At 34.8% G+C, this 12,495-nt stretch overlaps 1 protein-coding gene across 5 annotated transcripts in view; it reads left to right on the plus strand.

The window, feature by feature from the left end:
• The first annotated feature begins 4,610 nt into the window (after positions 1-4,610).
• Positions 4,611-12,495, plus strand: part of LOC149795410 (uncharacterized) — a 32,927-nt gene continuing 25,042 nt past the window's right edge. The window contains exon 1 of one of the 5 annotated variants that reach the window (XM_089965186.1): positions 4,611-4,793. The gene's annotated coding sequence lies outside the window, so the exon portion shown is untranslated. Of the gene's footprint in view, positions 4,794-8,743; positions 8,829-9,000; positions 9,232-12,495 lie in introns of those variants that run through there. The other 4 variants (XM_089965188.1, XM_089965191.1, XM_089965189.1 and 1 more) reach the window with 4 other exon arrangements.

Consider the following 12,495-nt stretch of genomic DNA (forward strand, 5'->3'; position numbering starts at 1 on the left):
CTCTTGGTTTTGAGTTTTTATAATAAGATTGGTATGCTTTGCTTTTGTTGACACTGCATGAATATGTGCTGTTTCACCTCTCTCCATCCCTCTAGGTCATATTTTAGTTAGAATTGAAATGGAAGGGGTGTTTTCCTTCTCGCACTCACTCTAGGCATGCAGTGGGTAAAATATAGCCGGTCTGTTCATCGATTATTTTCTGTCTTGATTGTTCCTAAAACCACACACTGACGCCATATAATAATGTGTTAAATGGATTTTGGAGTGTGTGGGTGTGAATGTGTGTGTGTGTGTTTGGTAGAATTGGTCATTGTAGATGAGGACTTATGTACTTTGAAACAAACTGTTTCTTCTTCACTCTGTTGATAGTATATAATGGGTTATTTTCTTCACTTTGTGTTGATAGTATATATAATGGGTATTTCTTCACTCTGTGTTGATAGTATATAATATTTTTTCTTCCCTCCGTATGGTTAGTGTATTAAATTTTTTTTCTTCTTCCCTCTGTGAGGATAGTGTATATTGGGTTATTTTGTCTTCTTCCATCTGTGTGGATAGTAGATATGGGATTTAGTTTTTTTCTTCCCCTGTTCTCTGTGTAGATAGTATATCTGTTGTGTTTTTGTCCCTCACTTCTGTGTTGATAGTATATTTGGTGTTAGTCTTTTCTCCTTCCCGTGTGTGGATAGTAAATATGGGGTTTATTTTTTCTCCTTCTCGTGTGTGGATAGTATATTTGGGTTTGTTTGTTCTTCTTCCCGTGTGTGGATAGTATATTTGGGGTTTGTAAGCGTTCGCGTACGTCTGTGTGGATAGTGGATATTGCGTTTTTTTTTGTGTTTTGTTTTTGCTCCTTTCCGTGTGTGGATAGTATAGTTTGGGTTTGTGGATAGTATATCATAGTTGTTTCTTCTTCCCGTATAAGGATAGTAAATATTGGGTTATTTGATACTATATAATAGTTTTTCTTCTTCCCGTATATGGATAGTAGATATTGTGGTTTTTTACCCTTCCCTTCTATGTGGATAGTATATATTGGGGTTTTTGATAGTATATTTTGGGTTAGTTTTTTCTCCTTCTCTTGTGTGGATAGTATATTTTAGGTTTGTTTTTTTCTCCTTCCCGTGTACGGATAGTAGATTTGGGTTTGTTTTATCTCCTTCCCGTGTGTGGATAATATATTCGGGTTTGTTTGTTCTCGTTCCCGTGTGTAGATAGTATATTTTGTAGTTTGCAAGCCTTCGCGTACGTTTGTGTGGATAGTGGATATTGTGTTGTTTTTTTTTTCACCTTCCTGTGTGTTGATATTATATTTTGGGGTTTGTAAGCGTTCGCATACGTTTGTGAGGTTAGTAGATATTGTGGGTTTTTATCCTTCCCGTGTTTTGACTGTATAATTTGGGGTTTGTAAGCGTTCGCGTACGTTTTTGTGGATAGTAAATATTGTGGTTTTTTCTCCTTCCCAAGTATGGATAGTATATTTGGGGTTTGTTTTTAGCTCCTTCCCGTATGTGGATAGTAGATGTTTGGTTATGTGGAAAGTATAGTAAGGATTTGTTTTCGCTCCTTCCCTTGTCTGGATAGTATATATATATGGTTAGTTTTTGCTTCCTCCCGTGCGTGGATAGTAAATTTATGGTTAGTGTTTGCTTGTGGATAGTAGATGTGTGTTTATTTTCTTCTTCGCGTGTGTGGATAGTATATTTGTGTTTAGTTTTTGCTCTTTCCCGTGTGTGGATAGTATATTTGTGTTTAGTGTTTTGCTCCTTCCCGTATGTGGATAGTATATTTGTGTTTAGTTTTTCTTCTTCGCGTGTGTCGGATAGTATATTTGTGTTTAGTTTTTACTCCTTCGCGTGTGTGGATAGTATATTTATATTTAGTTTTTAGCTTCTTCGCGTGTATGAATAGAATATTTGTGGTTTCTTTTTGCTCCTTCCCGTGCGTGGATAGTAATTTGTGGTTAGTGTTTGCTCCTTTGCGTGTATGGATAGTATATTTATGGTTAGTTTTTGCTTCTTCCCGTGCGTGGATAGCAAATGTATGGTTAGTTTTTGCTTCTTCCGGTGTGTGGATAGTAGATATGTGTTTATGTTTCTCCTTCGCGTGTGTGGATAGTATATTTGTGTTTAGTTTTTGCTCCTTCCCGTGTGTGGATAGAAATATTGTGGTTTGTTATGGAACCTTCCCGTGTGTGGATAGTATATTTGTAGTTAGTTTTTTGCTTCTTCCCGTGTGTGGATAGTATATTTGTGTTTAGTTTTTCTTCTTCGCGTGTGTGGATAGTGTATATAGGGTTTAGTTTTGGCTCATTCTGTGTGTGGATAGTATATGTATGTTTAGTTTTTGCTTCTTCGCGTGTGTGGATAGTAGATGTTTGTTTAGTTTTTACTCCTTTGCGTGTGTGAATAGTATATTTATATTTAGTTTTTAGCTTCTTCGCGTGTATGAATAGTATATTTGTGGTTTCTTTTTGCTCCTTCCCGTGCGTGTATAGTAATTTGTGGTTAGTGTTTGCTCCTTTGCGTGTATGGATAGTATATTTATGGTTAGTTTTTGCTTCTTCCCGTGCGTGGATAGCAAATTTATGGTTAGTTTTTGCATGTTCCGGTGTGTGGATAGTAGATATGTGTTCAGTTTTTCTTCTTCGCGTGTATGGATAGTATATGTATGGTTATGTGGAAAGAATTATAAAGCGTTTGTTTTTGTTCCTTCCTTTGTTTGGATAGTATATGTATGGTTAGTTTTTGCTTCTTCCCGTGTGTGGATAGTAGATGTGTGGTTAGTTTTTTTTTTTGCTCCTTCCCGTGTAGATAGTAGATTTTGGTTTGTTCTTTCTCCTTACCTCTGTGTGGATAGTGTATTTGTGTTTTGTTTTTAGCTTCTTAGAGTGTATGGATAGTATATTTTGGGTTTGTTTTTGCTCCATCCCGTGTGTGGATAGTAATTTGTGGTTAGTGTTTGCTCCTTTGCGTGTATGGATAGTATATTTATGGTTAGTTTTTGCTTGTTCCGGTGTGTGGATAGTAGATATGTGTTTAGTTTTTCTTCTTCGCGTGTCTGGATAGTATATGTATGGTTATGTGGAGAGTATAGTAAGGGTTTGTTTTTGCTTCTTCCTGTATGTGTATAGCATATGTATGGTTAGTTTTTGCTTCTTCCCGTGTGTAGATAGTTGATGTGTGGTTAGTTTTTTTGCTCCTTTCAGTATGTGGATAGTAGATTTTGGTTTGTTTTGTCTCCTCAATTCTATGTGGATAGTATATTTGTGTATTGTCTTTAGCTTCTTCGCGTGTATGGATAGTATATTTGGGGTTTGTTTTAGCTCCTTCCCGTGTGTGGTTAGTAATCTCTGGTTAGTGTTTGCTCCTTCCCGTGTATGGATAGTATATTTGTGTTTAGGTATGGCACCTTCCCGTGTGTGGATAGTATAATTAGGTTTTGTGGATAGTATAGTAAGGGTTTGTTTTGCTACTTCCCGTGTGTGGATATTATATAATATGTGAAGTGAACGTAAGGTTCATTCATATGCCTCAAAAAGATTTGCTTTCTTGCCTCAATTTTTTTTTAGTGTGTTGACTAGTTGTTTGTATAATGTCTAATGTCTGCTGTATATGTAATATAAATCTAAGTCCCACTCCTTTGCTCAGTACTGTGATGTCACCTCCCATGGTTGTAACATTGTTACCAATCTCCCATACCGTGACGTCAGACGCTATACAAACTCCACTTTCCCTTGTCCCTATATTTGGCCCAATATTCCCCATGTTAAATTCCCATTGTCGCCAAACAGCCCCAGGAGGTTCTGGTGTGCATTCTCCCATTGTCACTATAAATCTTGTCGCCAAACAGCCCCACAACCTTTTTGACTGGGTTTTCCATTGTCGCCAAACAGCCCCACTTCACTACTACCAGTCTATGTATTACAAAAATGTCATTACAGATTGAACGATTGAAGCGCGTAGATCGTAACGGTGATATTGCTTCCGAAAGCGTTTTATAACTTTTGTTCCAGGAATAATTTATTATTAATTCATGACAAACATAGTGCAGTTATAAATATTACCAACATATTTCAAGAAAAAAAAATATCAAGATAAACGTTGGTGTGCCAGTCCATCTTTAGAAAAATTCTACAACTTGATTTCATATCTTTCCAGTTTCTATGCCATTTACTAGCATGAAGTCACTGAGCGTTGTCATATCCACCTAATTTATACCACGCCCTATTCGCATGTAATCCTAGCTGCACGTTATTTATTATTAGCTTTACGAACTGCTTTATTTATGCAAATAGAATTTCGATCATTTCTATAATATGTACCTTTATAAATACAAACACGCATAATCATTGATAATATGGTAGGTTGGCAATGTTCCATGTTATGTCGTAAGCGTGGATGATCATTGTAGTATATGGCCGATTTTTCTTAGAAAAAAGGTGTGTGAGACATAAATGGAGTAAATATATTTTATTTGTCTAATGTAAAAGGTAAGGTACAGCTAATGGCGATTTACTATGAACAAGCAATGTCTGGTGAAATCATAATATCAAAGCGAAAGCGGGAAATTGCTATCCATTCAACACATGTTTACTGGTGTTAGGCCAGTAACACGTTTCAGCTGTATAACTCCGAACCATTTGTGAAGCTATTTGTCTGCCTGCGAGATATTATAACCGAGTTAGGCTTTGGATGTCTGCACAATTTCGACGTTATCTATAAAATATTGTTTCCTTTTTGTGGAACTAAAGTTCAATTATGTTCAGTGTAGAGTCTATTCAGGTGTCAGAGGTAAAATATGATTTTTTTGTTACTACTGTCATTCTTTCTCTCCTTCTCCTTTCTCTCTGTATACATGGCTGTCATTTTTAGAGCAATGACATGAAGGTCTGCCAGTTTTAGAGTTATGGACAATGTTGGGGTGTGCAGAATGATATGCCGGGTATAACGTTAGAGACAAGGGTGGGTGCGCAGAATGGTCTGTCAGTTTTAGAGCTATAGACAAGGATGAGTGGGCAGAATAGTTTTTGCCGGTTTTTGAGTATAAAAAACAAGGATAGGTGTGCAGAATGGTTTGCCTATTTTAGACTCCACGACAAACGTGGGTGGGCAAAATGGTCTGCCTGGTTTAGAGCCAAAGACAAGGGTGGGTATCCGGTTGTAGAATTTTATAGACAAAGTTGGGGTGAGCAGAAAGGTCTGCCGGTGCTAGAATTATAGACAAGAGTATTGGTGGACGGAATGTCTTGCTAATTTATAGACAGAGAAAGGTGAGTTGGGCAGATAGGTTCTAATTTTAGAGTCGTGGTTTAGGGGGCAGACGTCTTTCTGTATTCTTCAAAAGTGAATGGAAAAAACAACTCTGAAGTTGTTCTTCCTCCAAAAATAACATTCATATTGTTTCTGCGGAAAAGAACTATAAATATTGCCTGCATAGTAGTTCCGAACTTCATTATGATTAGAACAGAAACTGTTATTTTAATCTCGTACTAGATTTAACAATCTCGATGTCGCAAAGTTATTCAAGTATTTGGTCGTGTTTGTAGTAAAATAGTAAGGTATATAAGTTTAATGTTCTAAATAAACAATGCACATAATATATTGCATCAAGCCTCAAATATCTGATTGTATTTATCATTTTAAAATAGATGTTCTCGTAAATTATATTTCATTCTGAGAGATGCAATCAGATATTAAAAAATTGATATTAGCTTTGAAAAAATATGGGTCCGTAGTTATAAGCGTGCAATAGACGACTTCTTAATCTGATTATATTACTAAGTATGACGGATCAAATACCTAATCCTGCTGATAGATGGCCATGTAAGAAAATTATCGAAAAACGCCAAAATTGTTGACACAGGCTTTTATTGGTTTAGAAAATCTAAAAAGAAAAATATACAACAGGCAAGAGAATATCATATGAAAACAAATTTGTGTATGACTTAGCTAATACCATGGTACTAGTGCGTTATAAGAATGATCTTAATATAGTGGTACCAACATTCTTACCAACAAGTTTTTATAAAAAAATTGTCTCGTTTAACATTATTGGCCAATATGATATGTCTTCTTGAAATTTAAACCCACGTCATTTGAGTATCAAACGTATGTAAGAGACACATTTCATATTTTAATTATATCCCTGTTTTCTTTTGAGTTCAGAATCGACTTATGCGTGGCTTCCACACAAGCGAAACTTAACTTCAGAGTTAAATGGATAAACCGTAATGCCTAATTTAAAAAAAAAAAAAAAAAAAAAAAAAAAAATACCTGCAAGACAGAACTCTAATATCACACTTTGTAATTGATATTTTACTTTTACTGCATTGACAGACGCATCCAAGAAAACTACTTTCGGTTTTTTTTTTAAGACAAAAATCAGCGGTACAGACTAAGTTTAAAAATAAAGATGCTTCAGCAGTGACTCAGACGAAGAACTACTAATATTAACGGTTGACTAAAACCATGTACCTCCCAGTACGTTTTGTTTCACCCAACCTCTTTCAATCTGATTCATCATTTATGAATTTATTAGTCTAGGGGAGGGCCTCGATTAGTCAAATTGCCTTCACAGTTAACTCACATACCTCGCCTCTCTGTGGATTTGAGTCTCGACTCGACCAATGTGGCTATATGAAAAAGCTTGCTTGTAGCTTTTTGTGAGTCAGCGATCCTTTCTGGGTTCTTCCGCCACCAAGTATAAAATTCGCAATGTATGTGTTATCATCAATCATGTGCTGCAAAACGCCACACAAATATGCCACTGGAAATGAAATGACTATACAATTTTGAACCTTCTTCTGCACATCACATTCATAGACTAAAAGCAAGGCTAATGTAAGTGAAATATTGGACAACGATACGCGTTTCCAGCTGAGAGATTTATTGTAGTCAGAGTTCTACACGGACGCATTTTCATTCATAATCATTTACATCTGACAATGATTACTGCATTCTTTTCTGAGAACTGTCCTCCAACAATACTGTCTAGTACAGTACAGTAAAGCCTTCAGCTCGGGCACCCTACAAAACCGAACAACACTGCAAGAAAACATTTTAGTTCCGATGGGTTTAATGGCATTTTTCAGCACATGATAGGCTATATCTTGTGGCCAGTATGTCTAGCGAGGGAAAAACCCACGAAAACCCGGGAAGAACCACCGATAAAAGGGAAACGAGCACCAATATTCAAATTATAGCGCCAGTAATATTTAAACAAACATATACCTACATATTTACGTTGCGTTGATTGACTATCGGAAATTTGCAAAATTATTTGGAAATAAAATCGAATGGTCAGTTGCAGTGGTTATAGACAGCAAGCAACCATATTTCATTAGAGTACGGTTGCGTCAATTATGGTAAACGTCAATCGACCGGAGAGTCAACGGAGGACAATGCTAACCACATATGAGTTCGGAAAATAAATATTAAATACGAATCTTCAAGGGCGAGTGACCTTACACAATGGGTAAATTTGATGAACTTCGGGACCCTTTATTTAGACTGAATTCAACGAATATTTGGAAATGATATAGCGTAAATATTTATATAAAACAACATCTGATAATAAATCAGGTAACGTACGTCATAAAACCGTGTTCAGTATATAACAATTGGTAAAACGTAAGTACCGGTATGCATCGAAGGACAATGAATAAAAACCTAAATAAACAACCTTCTTTTCAAGAAATTCGCTTCAATCAGAGTTCCAGGAAATACTGTAATGAATAATTATAAGTTTTCAAGTTGTGCTAGCGTAAGGAAAAGGAAAAAGTATCTCAGATAGTAGAGACAAGCCTTATACAGTACTCGCATGCAACGGAAATACGAAATACTGTGGCTTGAAGAGGAAGGTTGCAGAACAAACCATCAAAAATTATGTTGGCATACTGTATTGGATTCCTGTTGTATTAGATATCGTTTTAAGAACAGTGACTACTTTATACCGCTTAATTTAAATTTCGAACAAACCTATTCCATTGCAGACCATGTAAAACAATGAAACTTTAGTGCTCCGAGCAGAAAGGGAGAAAAGTCATCACTGAACAATCGGTCTTAATATGCGAAACATCTGGACTCGTATCTTCTCACTATATGATGTATTAAACCATACTGGACACTTTTAGTGCCTGTTCTGGAAAACATAACACCTGACCCAAAGATTGCAACTGTTTTCTCTGAAAATATCAATATCAATAACATATACAACAGCATACGTTATTGCGACGGAGTTTAGCTCCAAGAATAACACTCTTCTTCCCTAAAAGACGCAAGAAACTCTAACATGACTAATGGGAAACACGAGCTGCGTAATCCGGTTAATAGACTCTTTCCCTCTGACATGGGTCCCAACTGAACGCCTGCATGATAAAATGATTCATTCGTGGTTGACACACGTCTTCAAATCCACACGCAGTGATTTAGCACAGCGAATTTGGGCTGACAACTATAACTCGCAGGCAAATGGTAAATTATCAGCAGCATGTATTCGCCCATGAAGAAAAGAACTTGCTGGAAAGTTTTCTAAATCTTTGCAATTACAATTGCAAGCAACATAGTTTATTGTAATGAGTTCAAAATAACGAAAAGTAAATCAATCTTAAAAAGGAAAAACTGCGAAGAAAACAAAACAAATTCCCACACACAAAAACAGAGTCGCTTAAGATATTATCATCAGCTATACATATGTTTCGTGCTGATATCGATCGGGTTATTGGATGTTATAATCAGTTCAAAATAATAAGAAGTTTTGCCGCTATGTATTGGAAAGCTACGATGAGGATATACAAGTCACAATGACGGGTTTTATCCCAGTTAGAGGTAAAGTATTCCCTAAATATTCAATTCATATTTAACCCAACTTCAAAGTTTTTAAATTGGGTTATTGTCTTCAACACTGTATGGCCTAGAATCTATCATATTGATATATCGTACTTGTGTTATTATAAACACGCGTAAGTTTGATCACAATAATATAAGAGCGATTTGGCAAAAATCCAGTTTTCTTAAGAAGGCTAGCTGTTCTGTTATATGCAATGGTCTTCAGCGTATAATTCGTACCCTTTTTCCAGGAACGATCGTGTAGACATAACAGAGTGAACTAATATTGATTTTTTAAAGTCGAGATAAATATAAGATTTTCTTTTTCGTACCAACTGTATTAACGCACTTTGAGTGTTTTGTGTCCAGGATAAAACCAACGAAGCATATTGAGATAAACAAGGTAAAATATTATTTTAATCAGTCACTGTATAACATGTCTGTCTGAATTTCTCACACACACACACACACACACACATACATACATACATACATAAATACATACATACATACATACATACATACATACATACATACATACATACATACATACATCACTGAGTGTCAATGAGTATTATCATAATTGTTCAACAAGGGTTCCCCACCTAAAAAAAAAGGTTTAATCGTTTGAAGATCAATACTCAAAAATATAGATAATGGATTGATTCTAAACTACATAGGTTACAACTAAATTAGATGTAAAGTAACTCATTGCTTGGTTCATAATTACACTTGTGTTAGTTTATCCTTACTGTATATACCGTTTTCGGTGCTTCTACTTTGTTTAAATCTACAGGCGAATCTAATCGTTTGAAACGCAAATTGTTCGCAATGCAACGAAGTTTGGCGTGTATCAGCTTTTGCCTTAACAATTCACACAACATAGCTGACATTTATGTTCTATAGAAAAGAAAAGTTATAATAAAGAAAACAGTTACATGTTACTAGTTTTAGCACTGAAACCTTGGAATCGTGTTCATTTTATCCACAGGACACAACATGGATTTTTAAAGAATCCTGAAGAAACAAAAAAATATTTGTAACTGCTTGATGAATTAAATTTCAACTTAAAATGTACAAAAATATAAATATCCTGTGTAAGTGCATCATAAATTTATACGTGATGTCAACAAATCTGCTGTCGAAACATGTTGAAATGTTGGACACCTGTTTTAGACAGTGTATGTACAAGTTATATTTAAACAAGCAAACACGAGAACATGAAACTTGTAAATAAAGATATCCTTACAAGAAAAAATGTTTTGAATAAATGAGAAAGTAAGGAAAGAAAAAATATATTAAAATATTAGTCATGATAAGAAAAGATAAATAAATCCATTGAGCAAATCAGGGGCCGTAATATGCATGAATTTAAAATACAAATATAAAGTGAAGATTAAGATCCAATAGTCTCCCCTTGATTATTTTAGCTATATTTCCTGTCATTTCAAAGGTTTCAAATATTCAAGACTCTTTGAACTTTATTTTAACAATTAAACTATTTCCATTTATGTTTTAGTAATTTACTGGTCTATGTGATTTTATTCATTTATGAGGCACGTGTGTCGTTTTCAACATGTTTTGTTTGAGGCAAATCGAAACAAGAAATTTCAGAATAACCCAGGGCCCCGAGTGACCGAGTGGTCTAAAGCGTTCACCGTTATGGATCATTGTCATCTCACCTCTCTCTGCTTGGGTTTGAGTCTCAGGTTTGGCCAATGTGGGTATGTGAGAAAATTTGGCAGTAGCTTCTCGTGGGTCGTTGGTTCTTTCTGGGGTTTTCCAGGATTTTTCCAGCACCATTTATATTGGCCGCCATGTACAGCATATCTTGTGCTGACAAATGGCGTTAAACCCTACAACAACAACTAAAAAATAAGAATCAGCCTATCCTTATAACAAGGATCGATATTATAAGTTAGCGATGTATCTTTTTGGAATAATGAATACAAATATACCATAATCCTGGGTAAATCTTATTGAAATTCTCCTTCATAGACCTGTCATTGGCAGGAATGCATATGTATATTTCGTAATGAAGACTGGAAAAAAATATTTCCAATGTCAATAAAACGGCTCATACCCCGTGGTAGTTAAGTAGTACAGGCTGTACATGAAATGGCCTACCTTTACTTTCTTATCTTAATGTTGTATCACTTAGTCTCTTTAAATCACTCTCTTGTATGTTTCACTATCTTCGTGATTATGTGTGTTACTTCCAGTAGTACGAATTTTTGGTTTTTAAAATATAGTTATCCAGAAAACTAAGACATCGATCATCAATAACAATAATAAAATTTTCATCCTGTCAAAATGTCTAATATGTTACTATAATTTACAATCTTCACTGAATTAAAAGTACCCAAAAATTGTGTATGCAAGAAGTGAATAAAATAAAGAAGCCTCGAAAGGGAATATAGAGTATAAAAATAAAAATGTGTTATTTAACAGGTTTCGATGTTACATAAATACGTAGGAGCAAAATCAATTTACGTAAAAGTATGAAACTTTATTTGAACTAATTGATCAGCGTTTCGTATGGGAGAATTGACGATATCAAACTGCTGGTAACAACTGACCCATAACTGTACTAAATCATTAGACTCAGTTACTTATGACAATAAATGACCCTCGAACATGTCAGCAAACTCATGAAAGGAATAAACAATTAAGTTTGTTGAAAAATAAAATAGAGAGCACTAAAATGATACTTTTATGACTTTTAGGAAATAATGTTCTAATATATGCAAACCAAATTAAAAATAAATTCACAGATTTTATGCACAATATTGTTCGTGTTAACAAATGAAACAATATATTAGCGGTGAAAAAAAGTAGTGAAATTATTTAATTACACCACCGTATTGTTTACTGAAGTGAAAATTCTTTGGTATTTGCAATATACTGTACATCAAAAAGTTCAAAACTAGTTCAATTTTCGATTCTAACGCAAACAACAGCATCAAATTCGTCATATGACAAGTCAAAGAACTTTCCTTGCATTGGAGCCTTTTTCAGTTATTATGAAATTCAATTTTATTTAATTATATGGAGTTACTTGACAATTTAAATTAAATCACGTGATTTGCAAAGCTGAGCTACAAATTATTAAGCCTTTCTTCTGCAGCAGATCTCAGGTCAAAGAAAAGTTATTCCAAACCGTCTATGAGAGGTATAGGAGGGAAATGATGAAAAAATAATGATAGGTCTAGCAAAATTCAAAAGAAAGTTTCTTCACTGTCTTTATTGTCTATACAAAAAAGCAATATATTGCTTTCCATCTATGCAATTTAATTGAGAACTTGGAAAATAAATTGCTTACTCTTGAAAAAAATGCTACTTTTTCTGTGGATTTTTATGACACTACCGAAATTTAATTTGTGTTAACGCTACCAGTCAACTGCACCAGTTCCTTAAATGAACACATATAACATAGAAATAATTATCAGCTTCCTTACTTTTCTCGCCGTCACATGTGGGGCTGATTATGACTTTTAATCGACGTCGTTTTAACACAGATAGTATAAACAAATTCCTAATTAGAAAAGACATAAATTTCACTGTGCTGATGCAGATCTTTCAGTTATTTCTAACTTTGCTGCTTCTTTCTGCATGCTTTCTTTGCTATTTGTGGGGAATAAATCTTATCTCCTAAACATCTTTTGGA

This window comes from Sinohyriopsis cumingii, chromosome 7 (genome assembly GCF_028554795.1).
Source record: "Sinohyriopsis cumingii isolate HCF-2022 chromosome 7, ASM2855479v2, whole genome shotgun sequence".
In the NCBI taxonomy this organism is placed as follows: domain Eukaryota; kingdom Metazoa; phylum Mollusca; class Bivalvia; order Unionida; family Unionidae; genus Sinohyriopsis; species Sinohyriopsis cumingii.